The sequence below is a fragment of the Brachyhypopomus gauderio genome, chromosome 8 (genome assembly GCF_052324685.1).
Source record: "Brachyhypopomus gauderio isolate BG-103 chromosome 8, BGAUD_0.2, whole genome shotgun sequence".
Lineage (NCBI taxonomy): Eukaryota > Metazoa > Chordata > Actinopteri > Gymnotiformes > Hypopomidae > Brachyhypopomus > Brachyhypopomus gauderio.
The window spans coordinates 3,813,233-3,835,853 of record NC_135218.1 but is presented as its reverse complement, the minus strand read 5'-3'; the positions used below and the strand labels follow the sequence as shown (position 1 = coordinate 3,835,853).

The following is a 22,621-nucleotide window of genomic DNA, read 5'->3' as shown; positions in this document are numbered from 1 at the left end:
TGTCAATGTAGGCTTGGCTGGCAATTTAACCCAAAAAAGGGCCAGGGATCTCTTGCTTCTAAACAATAACCGAAGCTGTAGTCCAAAAAGTTGCTTTGCCATTCAGAAATGGTCTATTTTAATGTTGACATGTCTTAGATGCAGATGTCACAACAATGCAGTAAAGTAGAGCACTGTACATAGTTTTAGTCAAATAACATATAAAGGGCTCGTCCGGGATTTGAACCCGGGACCTCTCGCACCCAAAGCGAGAATCATACGCCTAGACCAACGAGCCTAATAGTTCAACATTTGCTTTCTTATTTTGGCCTTTTGAGGCGTTTATTTTGGCTTTTTTTGGCTCTTTTGCCTAGTGCACAGTCTCAGTCTTGACTACACACATGAATGTATCAAGCCCTTATGCACAAATCAGTTGGCATTTGGGCTGAAAAGACAGTAACACAATTCAACTCCTGGAGACTGTACTTGAAAACGTAATATACCACACGTGCTAGGGAAAATACAGTCCCGTCTTGTCATGCTAATGTAAGAGCCAGATGTGCTAGATCTATGCTCTGTGGACACTGGCTTAACAGCAAATTATTTATTCACCCTCACTCGTCTGCAGTTGCGATTCACTTCGTGACAGGTATCGCTATTGTAATAGCTACCAGAGCATCCACATTTTTGTTGTCAATGTAGGCTTGGCTGGCAATTTAACCCAAAAAAGGGCCAGGGATCTCTCGCTTCTAAACAATAACAGAATAACTGAAGATGTAGTCCAACAAGCTGCTTTGCCATTCAGAAACGGTCTGTTTAAACGTTGACATGTCTTAGAAGCAGATGTCACAACAATGCAGTAAAGAAGAGCACTGTACATAATTTTAGTCAAATAACATATAAAGGGCTTGTCCGGGATTTGAACCCAGGACCTCTCACACCCGAAGCGAGAATCATACGACTAGACCAACGAGCCTACTAGTTCAAGATTTGATTTCTTATTTTGGCCTTTTGAGGCGTTTATTTAGGCTTTTTTGGCTCTTTTGCCTAGTGCACATTCTCAGTCTTGACTACACACATCTATGTATCACGCTTTTATGCACAAATCAGTTGTCATTTGGGCTGAAAAGACAGTAACACAATTCAACTCCTGAAGACTGTACTTGAAAACGTAATGTACCACACGTGCTAGGGAAAATACAGTCCCGGCTTGTCATGCTAACGTAAGAGCCAGATGTGCTAGATCTATGCTCTGTGGACACTGGCTTAACAGCAAATTATTTATTCACCCTCACTCGTCTGCAGTTGCGATTCACTTAGTGAAAGGTATCGCTAGTGTAATAGCTACCAGAGCATCCACATTTTTGTTGTCAATGTAGGCTTGGCTGGCAATTTAACCCAAAAAAGGGCCAGGGATCTCTTGCTTCTAAACAATAACCGAAGCTGTAGTCCAAAAAGTTGCTTTGCCATTCAGAAATGGTCTATTTTAATGTTGACATATCTTAGATGCAGATGTCACAACAATGCAGTAAAGTAGAGCACTGTACATAGTTTTAGTCAAATAACATATAAAGGGCTCTTCCGGGATCTCTCGCACCCAAAGCGAGAATCATACGCCTAGACCAAAAAGCCTACTAGTTCGAGATTTGCTTTCTTATTTTGGCCTTTTGAGGCGTTTATTTTGGCTTTTTTGGCTCTTTTGCCTAGTGCACAGTCTCAGTCTTGACTACACACATGAATGTATCAAGCCCTTATGCACAAATCAGTTGGTATTTGGGCTAAAAAGACAGTAACACAATTCAACTCCTGGAGACTGTACTTGAAAGCGTAATGTACCACACGTGCTAGGGAAAATACAGTCCCGGCTTGTCATGCTAATGTAAGAGCCAGATGTGCTAGATCTATGCTCTGTGGACACTGGCTTAACAGCAAATTATTTATTCACCCTCACTCGTCTGCAGTTGCGATTCACTTAGTGAAAGGTATCGCTAGTGTAATAGCTACCAGAGCATCCACATTTTTGTTGTCAATGTAGGCTTGGCTGGCAATTTAACCCAAAAAAGGGCCAGGGATCTCTTGCTTCTAAACAATAACCGAAGCTGTAGTCCAAAAAGTTGCTTTGCCATTCAGAAATGGTCTATTTTATTGTTGACATGTCTTAGATGCAGATGTCACAACAATGCAGTAAAGTAGAGCACTGTACATAGTTTTAGTCAAATAACATATAAAGGGCTCGTCCGGGATTTGAACACGGGACCTCTCGCACCCAAAGCGAGAATCATACGCCTAGACCAACGAGCCTACTAGTTCCGTATTTGCTTTCTTATTTTGGCCTTTTGAGGCGTTTATTTTGGCTTTTTTTGGCTCTTTTGCCTAGTGCACAGTCTCAGTCTTGACTACACACATGAATGTATCAAGCCCTTATGCACAAATCAGTTGGCATTTGGGCTGAAAAGACAGTAACACAATTCAACTCCTGGAGACTGTACTTGAAAACGTAATATACCACACGTGCTAGGGAAAATACAGTCCCGTCTTGTCATGCTAATGTAAGAGCCAGATGTGCTAGATCTATGCTCTGTGGACACTGGCTTAACAGCAAATTATTTATTCACCCTCACTCGTCTGCAGTTGCGATTCACTTCGTGACAGGTATCGCTATTGTAATAGCTACCAGAGCATCCACATTTTTGTTGTCAATGTAGGCTTGGCTGGCAATTTAACCCAAAAAAGGGCCAGGGATCTCTCGCTTCTAAACAATAACAGAATAACTGAAGATGTAGTCCAACAAGCTGCTTTGCCATTCAGAAACGGTCTGTTTAAACGTTGACATGTCTTAGAAGCAGATGTCACAACAATGCAGTAAAGAAGAGCACTGTACATAATTTTAGTCAAATAACATATAAAGGGCTTGTCCGGGATTTGAACCCAGGACCTCTCACACCCGAAGCGAGAATCATACAACTAGACCAACGAGCCTACTAGTTCAACATTTGATTTCTTATTTTGGCCTTTTGAGGCGTTTGTTTAGGCTTTTTTGGCTCTTTTGCCTAGTGCACATTCTCAGTCTTGACTACACACATCTATGTATCACGCTTTTATGCACAAATCAGTTGGCATTTGGGCTGAAAAGACAGTAACACAATTCAACTCCTGAAGACTGTACTTGAAAACGTAATGTACCACACGTGCTAGGGAAAATACAGTCGCGGCTTGTCATGCTAATGTAAGAGCCAGATGTGCTAGATCTATGCTCTGTGGACACTGGCTTAACAGCAAATTATTTATTCACCCTCACTCGTCTGCAGTTGCGATTCACTTAGTGAAAGGTATCGCTAGTGTAATAGCTACCAGAGCATCCACATTTTTGTTGTCAATGTAGGCTTGGCTGGCAATTTAACCCAAAAAAGGGCCAGGGATCTCTTGCTTCTAAACAATAACCGAAGCTGTAGTCCAAAAAGTTGCTTTGCCATTCAGAAATGGTCTATTTTAATGTTGACATATCTTAGATGCAGATGTCACAACAATGCAGTAAAGTAGAGCACTGTACATAGTTTTAGTCAAATAACATATAAAGGGCTCTTCCGGGATCTCTCGCACCCAAAGCGAGAATCATACGCCTAGACCAAAAAGCCTACTAGTTCGAGATTTGCTTTCTTATTTTGGCCTTTTGAGGCGTTTATTTTGGCTTTTTTGGCTCTTTTGCCTAGTGCACAGTCTCAGTCTTGACTACACACATGAATGTATCAAGCCCTTATGCACAAATCAGTTGGTATTTGGGCTAAAAAGACAGTAACACAATTCAACTCCTGGAGACTGTACTTGAAAGCGTAATGTACCACACGTGCTAGGGAAAATACAGTCCCGGCTTGTCATGCTAATGTAAGAGCCAGATGTGCTAGATCTATGCTCTGTGGACACTGGCTTAACAGCAAATTATTTATTCACCCTCACTCGTCTGCAGTTGCGATTCACTTAGTGAAAGGTATCGCTAGTGTAATAGCTACCAGAGCATCCACATTTTTGTTGTCAATGTAGGCTTGGCTGGCAATTTAACCCAAAAAAGGGCCAGGGATCTCTTGCTTCTAAACAATAACCGAAGCTGTAGTCCAAAAAGTTGCTTTGCCATTCAGAAATGGTCTATTTTATTGTTGACATGTCTTAGATGCAGATGTCACAACAATGCAGTTAAGTAGAGCACTGTACATAGTTTTAGTCAAATAACATATAAAGGGCTCGTCCGGGATTTGAACACGGGACCTCTCGCACCCAAAGCGAGAATCATACGCCTAGACCAACGAGCCTACTAGTTCCGTATTTGCTTTCTTATTTTGGCCTTTTGAGGCGTTTATTTTGGCTTTTTTTGGCTCTTTTGCCTAGTGCACAGTCTCAGTCTTGACTACACACATGAATGTATCAAGCCCTTATGCACAAATCAGTTGGCATTTGGGCTGAAAAGACAGTAACACAATTCAACTCCTGGAGACTGTACTTGAAAACGTAATATACCACACGTGCTAGGGAAAATACAGTCCCGTCTTGTCATGCTAATGTAAGAGCCAGATGTGCTAGATCTATGCTCTGTGGACACTGGCTTAACAGCAAATTATTTATTCACCCTCACTCGTCTGCAGTTGCGATTCACTTCGTGACAGGTATCGCTATTGTAATAGCTACCAGAGCATCCACATTTTTGTTGTCAATGTAGGCTTGGCTGGCAATTTAACCCAAAAAAGGGCCAGGGATCTCTCGCTTCTAAACAATAACAGAATAACTGAAGATGTAGTCCAACAAGCTGCTTTGCCATTCAGAAACGGTCTGTTTAAACGTTGACATGTCTTAGAAGCAGATGTCACAACAATGCAGTAAAGAAGAGCACTGTACATAATTTTAGTCAAATAACATATAAAGGGCTTGTCCGGGATTTGAACCCAGGACCTCTCACACCCGAAGCGAGAATCATACAACTAGACCAACGAGCCTACTAGTTCAACATTTGATTTCTTATTTTGGCCTTTTGAGGCGTTTGTTTAGGCTTTTTTGGCTCTTTTGCCTAGTGCACATTCTCAGTCTTGACTACACACATCTATGTATCACGCTTTTATGCACAAATCAGTTGGCATTTGGGCTGAAAAGACAGTAACACAATTCAACTCCTGAAGACTGTACTTGAAAACGTAATGTACCACACGTGCTAGGGAAAATACAGTCGCGGCTTGTCATGCTAATGTAAGAGCCAGATGTGCTAGATCTATGCTCTGTGGACACTGGCTTAACAGCAAATTATTTATTCACCCTCACTCGTCTGCAGTTGCGATTCACTTAGTGAAAGGTATCGCTAGTGTAATAGCTACCAGAGCATCCACATTTTTGTTGTCAATGTAGGCTTGGCTGGCAATTTAACCCAAAAAAGGGCCAGGGATCTCTTGCTTCTAAACAATAACCGAAGCTGTAGTCCAAAAAGTTGCTTTGCCATTCAGAAATGGTCTATTTTAATGTTGACATGTCTTAGATGCAGATGTCACAACAATGCAGTAAAGTAGAGCACTGTACATAGTTTTAGTCAAATAACATATAAAGGGCTCGTCCGGGATTTGAACCCGGGACCTCTCGCACCCAAAGCGAGAATCATACGCCTAGACCAACGAGCCTACTAGTTCAACATTTGCTTTCTTATTTTGGCCTTTTGAGGCGTTTATTTTGGCTTTTTTTGGCTCTTTTGCCTAGTGCACAGTCTCAGTCTTGACTACACACATGAATGTATCAAGCCCTTATGCACAAATCAGTTGGCATTTGGGCTGAAAAGACAGTAACACAATTCAACTCCTGGAGACTGTACTTGAAAACGTAATATACCACACGTGCTAGGGAAAATACAGTCCCGTCTTGTCATGCTAATGTAAGAGCCAGATGTGCTAGATCTATGCTCTGTGGACACTGGCTTAACAGCAAATTATTTATTCACCCTCACTCGTCTGCAGTTGCGATTCACTTCGTGACAGGTATCGCTATTGTAATAGCTACCAGAGCATCCACATTTTTGTTGTCAATGTAGGCTTGGCTGGCAATTTAACCCAAAAAAGGGCCAGGGATCTCTTGCTTCTAAACAATAACCGAAGCTGTAGTCCAAAAAGTTGCTTTGCCATTCAGAAATGGTCAATTTTAATGTTGACATGTCTTAGATGCAGATGTCACAACAATGCAGTAAAGTAGAGCACTGTACATAGTTTTAGTCAAATAACATATAAAGGGCTCTTCCGGGATTTGAACCCGGGACCTCTCACACCCGAAGCGAGAATCATACGACTAGACCAACGAGCCTACTATTTCAACATTTGATTTCTTTTTTTGTCCTTTTGAGGCGTTTATTTTGGCTTTTTTGGCTCTTTTGCCTAGTGCACAGTCTCAGTCTTGACTACACACATGAATGTATCAAGCCCTTATGCACAAATCAGTTGGTATTTGGGCTAAAAAGACAGTAACACAATTCAACTCCTGGAGACTGTACTTGAAAGCGTAATGTACCACACGTGCTAGGGAAAATACAGTCCCGGCTTGTCATGCTAATGTAAGAGCCAGATGTGCTAGATCTATGCTCTGTGGACACTGGCTTAACAGCAAATTATTTATTCACCCTCACTCGTCTGCAGTTGCGATTCACTTAGTGAAAGGTATCGCTAGTGTAATAGCTACCAGAGCATCCACATTTTTGTTGTCAATGTAGGCTTGGCTGGCAATTTAACCCAAAAAAGGGCCAGGGATCTCTTGCTTCTAAACAATAACCGAAGCTGTAGTCCAAAAAGTTGCTTTGCCATTCAGAAATGGTCTATTTTAATGTTGACATGTCTTAGATGCAGATGTCACAACAATGCAGTAAAGTAGAGCACTGTACATAGTTTTAGTCAAATAACATATAAAGGGCTCGTCCGGGATTTGAACCCGGGACCTCTCGCACCCAAAGCGAGAATCATACGCCTAGACCAACGAGCCTAATAGTTCCGTATTTGCTTTCTTATTTTGGCCTTTTGAGGCGTTTATTTTGGCTTTTTTTGGCTCTTTTGCCTAGTGCACAGTCTCAGTCTTGACTACACACATGAATGTATCAAGCCCTTATGCACAAATCAGTTGGCATTTGGGCTGAAAAGACAGTAACACAATTCAACTCCTGGAGACTGTACTTGAAAACGTAATATACCACACGTGCTAGGGAAAATACAGTCCCGTCTTGTCATGCTAATGTAAGAGCCAGATGTGCTAGATCTATGCTCTGTGGACACTGGCTTAACAGCAAATTATTTATTCACCCTCACTCGTCTGCAGTTGCGATTCACTTCGTGACAGGTATCGCTATTGTAATAGCTACCAGAGCATCCACATTTTTGTTGTCAATGTAGGCTTGGCTGGCAATTTAACCCAAAAAAGGGCCAGGGATCTCTCGCTTCTAAACAATAACAGAATAACTGAAGATGTAGTCCAACAAGCTGCTTTGCCATTCAGAAACGGTCTGTTTAAACGTTGACATGTCTTAGAAGCAGATGTCACAACAATGCAGTAAAGAAGAGCACTGTACATAATTTTAGTCAAATAACATATAAAGGGCTTGTCCGGGATTTGAACCCAGGACCTCTCACACCCGAAGCGAGAATCATACGACTAGACCAACGAGCCTACTAGTTCAAGATTTGATTTCTTATTTTGGCCTTTTGAGGCGTTTATTTAGGCTTTTTTGGCTCTTTTGCCTAGTGCACATTCTCAGTCTTGACTACACACATCTATGTATCACGCTTTTATGCACAAATCAGTTGTCATTTGGGCTGAAAAGACAGTAACACAATTCAACTCCTGAAGACTGTACTTGAAAACGTAATGTACCACACGTGCTAGGGAAAATACAGTCCCGGCTTGTCATGCTAACGTAAGAGCCAGATGTGCTAGATCTATGCTCTGTGGACACTGGCTTAACAGCAAATTATTTATTCACCCTCACTCGTCTGCAGTTGCGATTCACTTAGTGAAAGGTATCGCTAGTGTAATAGCTACCAGAGCATCCACATTTTTGTTGTCAATGTAGGCTTGGCTGGCAATTTAACCCAAAAAAGGGCCAGGGATCTCTTGCTTCTAAACAATAACCGAAGCTGTAGTCCAAAAAGTTGCTTTGCCATTCAGAAATGGTCTATTTTAATGTTGACATATCTTAGATGCAGATGTCACAACAATGCAGTAAAGTAGAGCACTGTACATAGTTTTAGTCAAATAACATATAAAGGGCTCTTCCGGGATCTCTCGCACCCAAAGCGAGAATCATACGCCTAGACCAAAAAGCCTACTAGTTCGAGATTTGCTTTCTTATTTTGGCCTTTTGAGGCGTTTATTTTGGCTTTTTTGGCTCTTTTGCCTAGTGCACAGTCTCAGTCTTGACTACACACATGAATGTATCAAGCCCTTATGCACAAATCAGTTGGTATTTGGGCTAAAAAGACAGTAACACAATTCAACTCCTGGAGACTGTACTTGAAAGCGTAATGTACCACACGTGCTAGGGAAAATACAGTCCCGGCTTGTCATGCTAATGTAAGAGCCAGATGTGCTAGATCTATGCTCTGTGGACACTGGCTTAACAGCAAATTATTTATTCACCCTCACTCGTCTGCAGTTGCGATTCACTTAGTGAAAGGTATCGCTAGTGTAATAGCTACCAGAGCATCCACATTTTTGTTGTCAATGTAGGCTTGGCTGGCAATTTAACCCAAAAAAGGGCCAGGGATCTCTTGCTTCTAAACAATAACCGAAGCTGTAGTCCAAAAAGTTGCTTTGCCATTCAGAAATGGTCTATTTTATTGTTGACATGTCTTAGATGCAGATGTCACAACAATGCAGTAAAGTAGAGCACTGTACATAGTTTTAGTCAAATAACATATAAAGGGCTCGTCCGGGATTTGAACACGGGACCTCTCGCACCCAAAGCGAGAATCATACGCCTAGACCAACGAGCCTACTAGTTCCGTATTTGCTTTCTTATTTTGGCCTTTTGAGGCGTTTATTTTGGCTTTTTTTGGCTCTTTTGCCTAGTGCACAGTCTCAGTCTTGACTACACACATGAATGTATCAAGCCCTTATGCACAAATCAGTTGGCATTTGGGCTGAAAAGACAGTAACACAATTCAACTCCTGGAGACTGTACTTGAAAACGTAATATACCACACGTGCTAGGGAAAATACAGTCCCGTCTTGTCATGCTAATGTAAGAGCCAGATGTGCTAGATCTATGCTCTGTGGACACTGGCTTAACAGCAAATTATTTATTCACCCTCACTCGTCTGCAGTTGCGATTCACTTCGTGACAGGTATCGCTATTGTAATAGCTACCAGAGCATCCACATTTTTGTTGTCAATGTAGGCTTGGCTGGCAATTTAACCCAAAAAAGGGCCAGGGATCTCTCGCTTCTAAACAATAACAGAATAACTGAAGATGTAGTCCAACAAGCTGCTTTGCCATTCAGAAACGGTCTGTTTAAACGTTGACATGTCTTAGAAGCAGATGTCACAACAATGCAGTAAAGAAGAGCACTGTACATAATTTTAGTCAAATAACATATAAAGGGCTTGTCCGGGATTTGAACCCAGGACCTCTCACACCCGAAGCGAGAATCATACAACTAGACCAACGAGCCTACTAGTTCAACATTTGATTTCTTATTTTGGCCTTTTGAGGCGTTTGTTTAGGCTTTTTTGGCTCTTTTGCCTAGTGCACATTCTCAGTCTTGACTACACACATCTATGTATCACGCTTTTATGCACAAATCAGTTGGCATTTGGGCTGAAAAGACAGTAACACAATTCAACTCCTGAAGACTGTACTTGAAAACGTAATGTACCACACGTGCTAGGGAAAATACAGTCGCGGCTTGTCATGCTAATGTAAGAGCCAGATGTGCTAGATCTATGCTCTGTGGACACTGGCTTAACAGCAAATTATTTATTCACCCTCACTCGTCTGCAGTTGCGATTCACTTAGTGAAAGGTATCGCTAGTGTAATAGCTACCAGAGCATCCACATTTTTGTTGTCAATGTAGGCTTGGCTGGCAATTTAACCCAAAAAAGGGCCAGGGATCTCTTGCTTCTAAACAATAACCGAAGCTGTAGTCCAAAAAGTTGCTTTGCCATTCAGAAATGGTCTATTTTAATGTTGACATATCTTAGATGCAGATGTCACAACAATGCAGTAAAGTAGAGCACTGTACATAGTTTTAGTCAAATAACATATAAAGGGCTCTTCCGGGATCTCTCGCACCCAAAGCGAGAATCATACGCCTAGACCAAAAAGCCTACTAGTTCGAGATTTGCTTTCTTATTTTGGCCTTTTGAGGCGTTTATTTTGGCTTTTTTGGCTCTTTTGCCTAGTGCACAGTCTCAGTCTTGACTACACACATGAATGTATCAAGCCCTTATGCACAAATCAGTTGGTATTTGGGCTAAAAAGACAGTAACACAATTCAACTCCTGGAGACTGTACTTGAAAGCGTAATGTACCACACGTGCTAGGGAAAATACAGTCCCGGCTTGTCATGCTAATGTAAGAGCCAGATGTGCTAGATCTATGCTCTGTGGACACTGGCTTAACAGCAAATTATTTATTCACCCTCACTCGTCTGCAGTTGCGATTCACTTAGTGAAAGGTATCGCTAGTGTAATAGCTACCAGAGCATCCACATTTTTGTTGTCAATGTAGGCTTGGCTGGCAATTTAACCCAAAAAAGGGCCAGGGATCTCTTGCTTCTAAACAATAACCGAAGCTGTAGTCCAAAAAGTTGCTTTGCCATTCAGAAATGGTCTATTTTATTGTTGACATGTCTTAGATGCAGATGTCACAACAATGCAGTTAAGTAGAGCACTGTACATAGTTTTAGTCAAATAACATATAAAGGGCTCGTCCGGGATTTGAACACGGGACCTCTCGCACCCAAAGCGAGAATCATACGCCTAGACCAACGAGCCTACTAGTTCCGTATTTGCTTTCTTATTTTGGCCTTTTGAGGCGTTTATTTTGGCTTTTTTTGGCTCTTTTGCCTAGTGCACAGTCTCAGTCTTGACTACACACATGAATGTATCAAGCCCTTATGCACAAATCAGTTGGCATTTGGGCTGAAAAGACAGTAACACAATTCAACTCCTGGAGACTGTACTTGAAAACGTAATATACCACACGTGCTAGGGAAAATACAGTCCCGTCTTGTCATGCTAATGTAAGAGCCAGATGTGCTAGATCTATGCTCTGTGGACACTGGCTTAACAGCAAATTATTTATTCACCCTCACTCGTCTGCAGTTGCGATTCACTTCGTGACAGGTATCGCTATTGTAATAGCTACCAGAGCATCCACATTTTTGTTGTCAATGTAGGCTTGGCTGGCAATTTAACCCAAAAAAGGGCCAGGGATCTCTCGCTTCTAAACAATAACAGAATAACTGAAGATGTAGTCCAACAAGCTGCTTTGCCATTCAGAAACGGTCTGTTTAAACGTTGACATGTCTTAGAAGCAGATGTCACAACAATGCAGTAAAGAAGAGCACTGTACATAATTTTAGTCAAATAACATATAAAGGGCTTGTCCGGGATTTGAACCCAGGACCTCTCACACCCGAAGCGAGAATCATACAACTAGACCAACGAGCCTACTAGTTCAACATTTGATTTCTTATTTTGGCCTTTTGAGGCGTTTGTTTAGGCTTTTTTGGCTCTTTTGCCTAGTGCACATTCTCAGTCTTGACTACACACATCTATGTATCACGCTTTTATGCACAAATCAGTTGGCATTTGGGCTGAAAAGACAGTAACACAATTCAACTCCTGAAGACTGTACTTGAAAACGTAATGTACCACACGTGCTAGGGAAAATACAGTCGCGGCTTGTCATGCTAATGTAAGAGCCAGATGTGCTAGATCTATGCTCTGTGGACACTGGCTTAACAGCAAATTATTTATTCACCCTCACTCGTCTGCAGTTGCGATTCACTTAGTGAAAGGTATCGCTAGTGTAATAGCTACCAGAGCATCCACATTTTTGTTGTCAATGTAGGCTTGGCTGGCAATTTAACCCAAAAAAGGGCCAGGGATCTCTTGCTTCTAAACAATAACCGAAGCTGTAGTCCAAAAAGTTGCTTTGCCATTCAGAAATGGTCTATTTTAATGTTGACATGTCTTAGATGCAGATGTCACAACAATGCAGTAAAGTAGAGCACTGTACATAGTTTTAGTCAAATAACATATAAAGGGCTCGTCCGGGATTTGAACCCGGGACCTCTCGCACCCAAAGCGAGAATCATACGCCTAGACCAACGAGCCTACTAGTTCAACATTTGCTTTCTTATTTTGGCCTTTTGAGGCGTTTATTTTGGCTTTTTTTGGCTCTTTTGCCTAGTGCACAGTCTCAGTCTTGACTACACACATGAATGTATCAAGCCCTTATGCACAAATCAGTTGGCATTTGGGCTGAAAAGACAGTAACACAATTCAACTCCTGGAGACTGTACTTGAAAACGTAATATACCACACGTGCTAGGGAAAATACAGTCCCGTCTTGTCATGCTAATGTAAGAGCCAGATGTGCTAGATCTATGCTCTGTGGACACTGGCTTAACAGCAAATTATTTATTCACCCTCACTCGTCTGCAGTTGCGATTCACTTCGTGACAGGTATCGCTATTGTAATAGCTACCAGAGCATCCACATTTTTGTTGTCAATGTAGGCTTGGCTGGCAATTTAACCCAAAAAAGGGCCAGGGATCTCTTGCTTCTAAACAATAACCGAAGCTGTAGTCCAAAAAGTTGCTTTGCCATTCAGAAATGGTCAATTTTAATGTTGACATGTCTTAGATGCAGATGTCACAACAATGCAGTAAAGTAGAGCACTGTACATAGTTTTAGTCAAATAACATATAAAGGGCTCTTCCGGGATTTGAACCCGGGACCTCTCACACCCGAAGCGAGAATCATACGACTAGACCAACGAGCCTACTATTTCAACATTTGATTTCTTTTTTTGTCCTTTTGAGGCGTTTATTTTGGCTTTTTTGGCTCTTTTGCCTAGTGCACAGTCTCAGTCTTGACTACACACATGAATGTATCAAGCCCTTATGCACAAATCAGTTGGTATTTGGGCTAAAAAGACAGTAACACAATTCAACTCCTGGAGACTGTACTTGAAAGCGTAATGTACCACACGTGCTAGGGAAAATACAGTCCCGGCTTGTCATGCTAATGTAAGAGCCAGATGTGCTAGATCTATGCTCTGTGGACACTGGCTTAACAGCAAATTATTTATTCACCCTCACTCGTCTGCAGTTGCGATTCACTTAGTGAAAGGTATCGCTAGTGTAATAGCTACCAGAGCATCCACATTTTTGTTGTCAATGTAGGCTTGGCTGGCAATTTAACCCAAAAAAGGGCCAGGGATCTCTTGCTTCTAAACAATAACCGAAGCTGTAGTCCAAAAAGTTGCTTTGCCATTCAGAAATGGTCTATTTTAATGTTGACATGTCTTAGATGCAGATGTCACAACAATGCAGTAAAGTAGAGCACTGTACATAGTTTTAGTCAAATAACATATAAAGGGCTCGTCCGGGATTTGAACCCGGGACCTCTCGCACCCAAAGCGAGAATCATACGCCTAGACCAACGAGCCTAATAGTTCCGTATTTGCTTTCTTATTTTGGCCTTTTGAGGCGTTTATTTTGGCTTTTTTTGGCTCTTTTGCCTAGTGCACAGTCTCAGTCTTGACTACACACATGAATGTATCAAGCCCTTATGCACAAATCAGTTGGCATTTGGGCTGAAAAGACAGTAACACAATTCAACTCCTGGAGACTGTACTTGAAAACGTAATATACCACACGTGCTAGGGAAAATACAGTCCCGTCTTGTCATGCTAATGTAAGAGCCAGATGTGCTAGATCTATGCTCTGTGGACACTGGCTTAACAGCAAATTATTTATTCACCCTCACTCGTCTGCAGTTGCGATTCACTTCGTGACAGGTATCGCTATTGTAATAGCTACCAGAGCATCCACATTTTTGTTGTCAATGTAGGCTTGGCTGGCAATTTAACCCAAAAAAGGGCCAGGGATCTCTCGCTTCTAAACAATAACAGAATAACTGAAGATGTAGTCCAACAAGCTGCTTTGCCATTCAGAAACGGTCTGTTTAAACGTTGACATGTCTTAGAAGCAGATGTCACAACAATGCAGTAAAGAAGAGCACTGTACATAATTTTAGTCAAATAACATATAAAGGGCTTGTCCGGGATTTGAACCCAGGACCTCTCACACCCGAAGCGAGAATCATACGACTAGACCAACGAGCCTACTAGTTCAAGATTTGATTTCTTATTTTGGCCTTTTGAGGCGTTTATTTAGGCTTTTTTGGCTCTTTTGCCTAGTGCACATTCTCAGTCTTGACTACACACATCTATGTATCACGCTTTTATGCACAAATCAGTTGTCATTTGGGCTGAAAAGACAGTAACACAATTCAACTCCTGAAGACTGTACTTGAAAACGTAATGTACCACACGTGCTAGGGAAAATACAGTCCCGGCTTGTCATGCTAACGTAAGAGCCAGATGTGCTAGATCTATGCTCTGTGGACACTGGCTTAACAGCAAATTATTTATTCACCCTCACTCGTCTGCAGTTGCGATTCACTTAGTGAAAGGTATCGCTAGTGTAATAGCTACCAGAGCATCCACATTTTTGTTGTCAATGTAGGCTTGGCTGGCAATTTAACCCAAAAAAGGGCCAGGGATCTCTTGCTTCTAAACAATAACCGAAGCTGTAGTCCAAAAAGTTGCTTTGCCATTCAGAAATGGTCTATTTTAATGTTGACATATCTTAGATGCAGATGTCACAACAATGCAGTAAAGTAGAGCACTGTACATAGTTTTAGTCAAATAACATATAAAGGGCTCTTCCGGGATCTCTCGCACCCAAAGCGAGAATCATACGCCTAGACCAAAAAGCCTACTAGTTCGAGATTTGCTTTCTTATTTTGGCCTTTTGAGGCGTTTATTTTGGCTTTTTTGGCTCTTTTGCCTAGTGCACAGTCTCAGTCTTGACTACACACATGAATGTATCAAGCCCTTATGCACAAATCAGTTGGTATTTGGGCTAAAAAGACAGTAACACAATTCAACTCCTGGAGACTGTACTTGAAAGCGTAATGTACCACACGTGCTAGGGAAAATACAGTCCCGGCTTGTCATGCTAATGTAAGAGCCAGATGTGCTAGATCTATGCTCTGTGGACACTGGCTTAACAGCAAATTATTTATTCACCCTCACTCGTCTGCAGTTGCGATTCACTTAGTGAAAGGTATCGCTAGTGTAATAGCTACCAGAGCATCCACATTTTTGTTGTCAATGTAGGCTTGGCTGGCAATTTAACCCAAAAAAGGGCCAGGGATCTCTTGCTTCTAAACAATAACCGAAGCTGTAGTCCAAAAAGTTGCTTTGCCATTCAGAAATGGTCTATTTTATTGTTGACATGTCTTAGATGCAGATGTCACAACAATGCAGTAAAGTAGAGCACTGTACATAGTTTTAGTCAAATAACATATAAAGGGCTCGTCCGGGATTTGAACACGGGACCTCTCGCACCCAAAGCGAGAATCATACGCCTAGACCAACGAGCCTACTAGTTCCGTATTTGCTTTCTTATTTTGGCCTTTTGAGGCGTTTATTTTGGCTTTTTTTGGCTCTTTTGCCTAGTGCACAGTCTCAGTCTTGACTACACACATGAATGTATCAAGCCCTTATGCACAAATCAGTTGGCATTTGGGCTGAAAAGACAGTAACACAATTCAACTCCTGGAGACTGTACTTGAAAACGTAATATACCACACGTGCTAGGGAAAATACAGTCCCGTCTTGTCATGCTAATGTAAGAGCCAGATGTGCTAGATCTATGCTCTGTGGACACTGGCTTAACAGCAAATTATTTATTCACCCTCACTCGTCTGCAGTTGCGATTCACTTCGTGACAGGTATCGCTATTGTAATAGCTACCAGAGCATCCACATTTTTGTTGTCAATGTAGGCTTGGCTGGCAATTTAACCCAAAAAAGGGCCAGGGATCTCTCGCTTCTAAACAATAACAGAATAACTGAAGATGTAGTCCAACAAGCTGCTTTGCCATTCAGAAACGGTCTGTTTAAACGTTGACATGTCTTAGAAGCAGATGTCACAACAATGCAGTAAAGAAGAGCACTGTACATAATTTTAGTCAAATAACATATAAAGGGCTTGTCCGGGATTTGAACCCAGGACCTCTCACACCCGAAGCGAGAATCATACAACTAGACCAACGAGCCTACTAGTTCAACATTTGATTTCTTATTTTGGCCTTTTGAGGCGTTTGTTTAGGCTTTTTTGGCTCTTTTGCCTAGTGCACATTCTCAGTCTTGACTACACACATCTATGTATCACGCTTTTATGCACAAATCAGTTGGCATTTGGGCTGAAAAGACAGTAACACAATTCAACTCCTGAAGACTGTACTTGAAAACGTAATGTACCACACGTGCTAGGGAAAATACAGTCGCGGCTTGTCATGCTAATGTAAGAGCCAGATGTGCTAGATCTATGCTCTGTGGACACTGGCTTAACAGCAAATTATTTATTCACCCTCACTCGTCTGCAGTTGCGATTCACTTAGTGAAAGGTATCGCTAGTGTAATAGCTACCAGAGCATCCACATTTTTGTTGTCAATGTAGGCTTGGCTGGCAATTTAACCCAAAAAAGGGCCAGGGATCTCTTGCTTCTAAACAATAACCGAAGCTGTAGTCCAAAAAGTTGCTTTGCCATTCAGAAATGGTCTATTTTAATGTTGACATATCTTAGATGCAGATGTCACAACAATGCAGTAAAGTAGAGCACTGTACATAGTTTTAGTCAAATAACATATAAAGGGCTCTTCCGGGATCTCTCGCACCCAAAGCGAGAATCATACGCCTAGACCAAAAAGCCTACTAGTTCGAGATTTGCTTTCTTATTTTGGCCTTTTGAGGCGTTTATTTTGGCTTTTTTGGCTCTTTTGCCTAGTGCACAGTCTCAGTCTTGACTACACACATGAATGTATCAAGCCCTTATGCACAAATCAGTTGGTATTTGGGCTAAAAAGACAGTAACACAATTCAACTCCTGGAGACTGTACTTGAAAGCGTAATGTACCACACGTGCTAGGGAAAATACAGTCCCGGCTTGTCATGCTAATGTAAGAGCCAGATGTGCTAGATCTATGCTCTGTGGACACTGGCTTAACAGCAAATTATTTATTCACCCTCACTCGTCTGCAGTTGCGATTCACTTAGTGAAAGGTATCGCTAGTGTAATAGCTACCAGAGCATCCACATTTTTGTTGTCAATGTAGGCTTGGCTGGCAATTTAACCCAAAAAAGGGCCAGGGATCTCTTGCTTCTAAACAATAACCGAAGCTGTAGTCCAAAAAGTTGCTTTGCCATTCAGAAATGGTCTATTTTATTGTTGACATGTCTTAGATGCAGATGTCACAACAATGCAGTAAAGTAGAGCACTGTACATAGTTTTAGTCAAATAACATATAAAGGGCTCGTCCGGGATTTGAACACGGGACCTCTCGCACCCAAAGCGAGAATCATACGCCTAGACCAACGAGCCTACTAGTTCCGTATTTGCTTTCTTATTTTGGCCTTTTGAGGCGTTTATTTTGGCTTTTTTTGGCTCTTTTGCCTAGTGCACAGTCTCAGTCTTGACTACACACATGAATGTATCAAGCCCTTATGCACAAATCAGTTGGCATTTGGGCTGAAAAGACAGTAACACAATTCAACTCCTGGAGACTGTACTTGAAAACGTAATATACCACACGTGCTAGGGAAAATACAGTCCCGTCTTGTCATGCTAATGTAAGAGCCAGATGTGCTAGATCTATGCTCTGTGGACACTGGCTTAACAGCAAATTATTTATTCACCCTCACTCGTCTGCAGTTGCGATTCACTTCGTGACAGGTATCGCTATTGTAATAGCTACCAGAGCATCCACATTTTTGTTGTCAATGTAGGCTTGGCTGGCAATTTAACCCAAAAAAGGGCCAGGGATCTCTCGCTTCTAAACAATAACAGAATAACTGAAGATGTAGTCCAACAAGCTGCTTTGCCATTCAGAAACGGTCTGTTTAAACGTTGACATGTCTTAGAAGCAGATGTCACAACAATGCAGTAAAGAAGAGCACTGTACATAATTTTAGTCAAATAACATATAAAGGGCTTGTCCGGGATTTGAACCCAGGACCTCTCACACCCGAAGCGAGAATCATACAACTAGACCAACGAGCCTACTAGTTCAACATTTGATTTCTTATTTTGGCCTTTTGAGGCGTTTGTTTAGGCTTTTTTGGCTCTTTTGCCTAGTGCACATTCTCAGTCTTGACTACACACATCTATGTATCACGCTTTTATGCACAAATCAGTTGGCATTTGGGCTGAAAAGACAGTAACACAATTCAACTCCTGAAGACTGTACTTGAAAACGTAATGTACCACACGTGCTAGGGAAAATACAGTCGCGGCTTGTCATGCTAATGTAAGAGCCAGATGTGCTAGATCTATGCTCTGTGGACACTGGCTTAACAGCAAATTATTTATTCACCCTCACTCGTCTGCAGTTGCGATTCACTTAGTGAAAGGTATCGCTAGTGTAATAGCTACCAGAGCATCCACATTTTTGTTGTCAATGTAGGCTTGGCTGGCAATTTAACCCAAAAAAGGGCCAGGGATCTCTTGCTTCTAAACAATAACCGAAGCTGTAGTCCAAAAAGTTGCTTTGCCATTCAGAAATGGTCTATTTTAATGTTGACATGTCTTAGATGCAGATGTCACAACAATGCAGTAAAGTAGAGCACTGTACATAGTTTTAGTCAAATAACATATAAAGGGCTCGTCCGGGATTTGAACCCGGGACCTCTCGCACCCAAAGCGAGAATCATACGCCTAGACCAACGAGCCTACTAGTTCAACATTTGCTTTCTTATTTTGGCCTTTTGAGGCGTTTATTTTGGCTTTTTTTGGCTCTTTTGCCTAGTGCACAGTCTCAGTCTTGACTACACACATGAATGTATCAAGCCCTTATGCACAAATCAGTTGGCATTTGGGCTGAAAAGACAGTAACACAATTCAACTCCTGGAGACTGTACTTGAAAATGTAATATACCACACGTGCTAGGGAAAATACAGTCCCGTCTTGTCATGCTAATGTAAGAGCCAGATGTGCTAGATCTATGCTCTGTGGACACTGGCTTAACAGCAAATTATTTATTCACCCTCACTCGTCTGCAGTTGCGATTCACTTCGTGACAGGTATCGCTATTGTAATAGCTACCAGAGCATCCACATTTTTGTTGTCAATGTAGGCTTGGCTGGCAATTTAACCCAAAAAAGGGCCAGGGATCTCTTGCTTCTAAACAATAACCGAAGCTGTAGTCCAAAAAGTTGCTTTGCCATTCAGAAATGGTCTATTTTAATGTTGACATGTCTTAGATGCAGATGTCACAACAATGCAGTAAAGTAGAGCACTGTACATAGTTTTAGTCAAATAACATATAAAGGGCTCTTCCGGGATTTGAACCCGGGACCTCTCACACCCGAAGCGAGAATCATACGACTAGACCAACGAGCCTACTATTTCAACATTTGATTTCTTTTTTTGTCCTTTTGAGGCGTTTATTTTGGCTTTTTTGGCTCTTTTGCCTAGTGCACAGTCTCAGTCTTGACTACACACATGAATGTATCAAGCCCTTATGCACAAATCAGTTGGTATTTGGGCTAAAAAGACAGTAACACAATTCAACTCCTGGAGACTGTACTTGAAAGCGTAATGTACCACACGTGCTAGGGAAAATACAGTCCCGGCTTGTCATGCTAATGTAAGAGCCAGATGTGCTAGATCTATGCTCTGTGGACACTGGCTTAACAGCAAATTATTTATTCACCCTCACTCGTCTGCAGTTGCGATTCACTTAGTGAAAGGTATCGCTAGTGTAATAGCTACCAGAGCATCCACATTTTTGTTGTCAATGTAGGCTTGGCTGGCAATTTAACCCAAAAAAGGGCCAGGGATCTCTTGCTTCTAAACAATAACCGAAGCTGTAGTCCAAAAAGTTGCTTTGCCATTCAGAAATGGTCTATTTTAATGTTGACATGTCTTAGATGCAGATGTCACAACAATGCAGTAAAGTAGAGCACTGTACATAGTTTTAGTCAAATAACATATAAAGGGCTCGTCCGGGATTTGAACCCGGGACCTCTCGCACCCAAAGCGAGAATCATACGCCTAGACCAACGAGCCTAATAGTTCCGTATTTGCTTTCTTATTTTGGCCTTTTGAGGCGTTTATTTTGGCTTTTTTTGGCTCTTTTGCCTAGTGCACAGTCTCAGTCTTGACTACACACATGAATGTATCAAGCCCTTATGCACAAATCAGTTGGCATTTGGGCTGAAAAGACAGTAACACAATTCAACTCCTGGAGACTGTACTTGAAAACGTAATATACCACACGTGCTAGGGAAAATACAGTCCCGTCTTGTCATGCTAATGTAAGAGCCAGATGTGCTAGATCTATGCTCTGTGGACACTGGCTTAACAGCAAATTATTTATTCACCCTCACTCGTCTGCAGTTGCGATTCACTTCGTGACAGGTATCGCTATTGTAATAGCTACCAGAGCATCCACATTTTTGTTGTCAATGTAGGCTTGGCTGGCAATTTAACCCAAAAAAGGGCCAGGGATCTCTCGCTTCTAAACAATAACAGAATAACTGAAGATGTAGTCCAACAAGCTGCTTTGCCATTCAGAAACGGTCTGTTTAAACGTTGACATGTCTTAGAAGCAGATGTCACAACAATGCAGTAAAGAAGAGCACTGTACATAATTTTAGTCAAATAACATATAAAGGGCTTGTCCGGGATTTGAACCCAGGACCTCTCACACCCGAAGCGAGAATCATACGACTAGACCAACGAGCCTACTAGTTCAAGATTTGATTTCTTATTTTGGCCTTTTGAGGCGTTTATTTAGGCTTTTTTGGCTCTTTTGCCTAGTGCACATTCTCAGTCTTGACTACACACATCTATGTATCACGCTTTTATGCACAAATCAGTTGTCATTTGGGCTGAAAAGACAGTAACACAATTCAACTCCTGAAGACTGTACTTGAAAACGTAATGTACCACACGTGCTAGGGAAAATACAGTCCCGGCTTGTCATGCTAACGTAAGAGCCAGATGTGCTAGATCTATGCTCTGTGGACACTGGCTTAACAGCAAATTATTTATTCACCCTCACTCGTCTGCAGTTGCGATTCACTTAGTGAAAGGTATCGCTAGTGTAATAGCTACCAGAGCATCCACATTTTTGTTGTCAATGTAGGCTTGGCTGGCAATTTAACCCAAAAAAGGGCCAGGGATCTCTTGCTTCTAAACAATAACCGAAGCTGTAGTCCAAAAAGTTGCTTTGCCATTCAGAAATGGTCTATTTTAATGTTGACATATCTTAGATGCAGATGTCACAACAATGCAGTAAAGTAGAGCACTGTACATAGTTTTAGTCAAATAACATATAAAGGGCTCTTCCGGGATCTCTCGCACCCAAAGCGAGAATCATACGCCTAGACCAAAAAGCCTACTAGTTCGAGATTTGCTTTCTTATTTTGGCCTTTTGAGGCGTTTATTTTGGCTTTTTTGGCTCTTTTGCCTAGTGCACAGTCTCAGTCTTGACTACACACATGAATGTATCAAGCCCTTATGCACAAATCAGTTGGTATTTGGGCTAAAAAGACAGTAACACAATTCAACTCCTGGAGACTGTACTTGAAAGCGTAATGTACCACACGTGCTAGGGAAAATACAGTCCCGGCTTGTCATGCTAATGTAAGAGCCAGATGTGCTAGATCTATGCTCTGTGGACACTGGCTTAACAGCAAATTATTTATTCACCCTCACTCGTCTGCAGTTGCGATTCACTTAGTGAAAGGTATCGCTAGTGTAATAGCTACCAGAGCATCCACATTTTTGTTGTCAATGTAGGCTTGGCTGGCAATTTAACCCAAAAAAGGGCCAGGGATCTCTTGCTTCTAAACAATAACCGAAGCTGTAGTCCAAAAAGTTGCTTTGCCATTCAGAAATGGTCTATTTTATTGTTGACATGTCTTAGATGCAGATGTCACAACAATGCAGTAAAGTAGAGCACTGTACATAGTTTTAGTCAAATAACATATAAAGGGCTCGTCCGGGATTTGAACACGGGACCTCTCGCACCCAAAGCGAGAATCATACGCCTAGACCAACGAGCCTACTAGTTCCGTATTTGCTTTCTTATTTTGGCCTTTTGAGGCGTTTATTTTGGCTTTTTTTGGCTCTTTTGCCTAGTGCACAGTCTCAGTCTTGACTACACACATGAATGTATCAAGCCCTTATGCACAAATCAGTTGGCATTTGGGCTGAAAAGACAGTAACACAATTCAACTCCTGGAGACTGTACTTGAAAACGTAATATACCACACGTGCTAGGGAAAATACAGTCCCGTCTTGTCATGCTAATGTAAGAGCCAGATGTGC

General features: G+C 41.7%; 7 non-coding genes across 7 annotated transcripts; all 7 read right to left on the bottom strand.

Moving 5' to 3' along the window:
- Positions 1-205: 205 nt before the first annotated feature.
- Positions 206-277, bottom strand: trnap-ugg (transfer RNA proline (anticodon UGG)). The gene has a single exon. It is a non-coding gene; the product is annotated as a tRNA-Pro (tRNA).
- A 5,281-nt stretch (positions 278-5,558) lies between these two features.
- Positions 5,559-5,630, bottom strand: trnap-ugg (transfer RNA proline (anticodon UGG)). The gene has a single exon. It is a non-coding gene; the product is annotated as a tRNA-Pro (tRNA).
- A 1,267-nt stretch (positions 5,631-6,897) lies between these two features.
- Positions 6,898-6,969, bottom strand: trnap-ugg (transfer RNA proline (anticodon UGG)). The gene has a single exon. It is a non-coding gene; the product is annotated as a tRNA-Pro (tRNA).
- A 5,281-nt stretch (positions 6,970-12,250) lies between these two features.
- On the bottom strand, positions 12,251-12,322 carry trnap-ugg (transfer RNA proline (anticodon UGG)). Its single transcript has one exon. It is a non-coding gene; the product is annotated as a tRNA-Pro (tRNA).
- A 1,267-nt stretch (positions 12,323-13,589) lies between these two features.
- trnap-ugg (transfer RNA proline (anticodon UGG)) lies at positions 13,590-13,661 on the bottom strand. Its single transcript has one exon. It is a non-coding gene; the product is annotated as a tRNA-Pro (tRNA).
- A 5,281-nt stretch (positions 13,662-18,942) lies between these two features.
- On the bottom strand, positions 18,943-19,014 carry trnap-ugg (transfer RNA proline (anticodon UGG)). Its single transcript has one exon. It is a non-coding gene; the product is annotated as a tRNA-Pro (tRNA).
- Positions 19,015-20,281: 1,267 nt separating this feature from the next.
- On the bottom strand, positions 20,282-20,353 carry trnap-ugg (transfer RNA proline (anticodon UGG)). Its single transcript has one exon. It is a non-coding gene; the product is annotated as a tRNA-Pro (tRNA).
- Between the last annotated feature and the right edge of the window lie 2,268 nt (positions 20,354-22,621).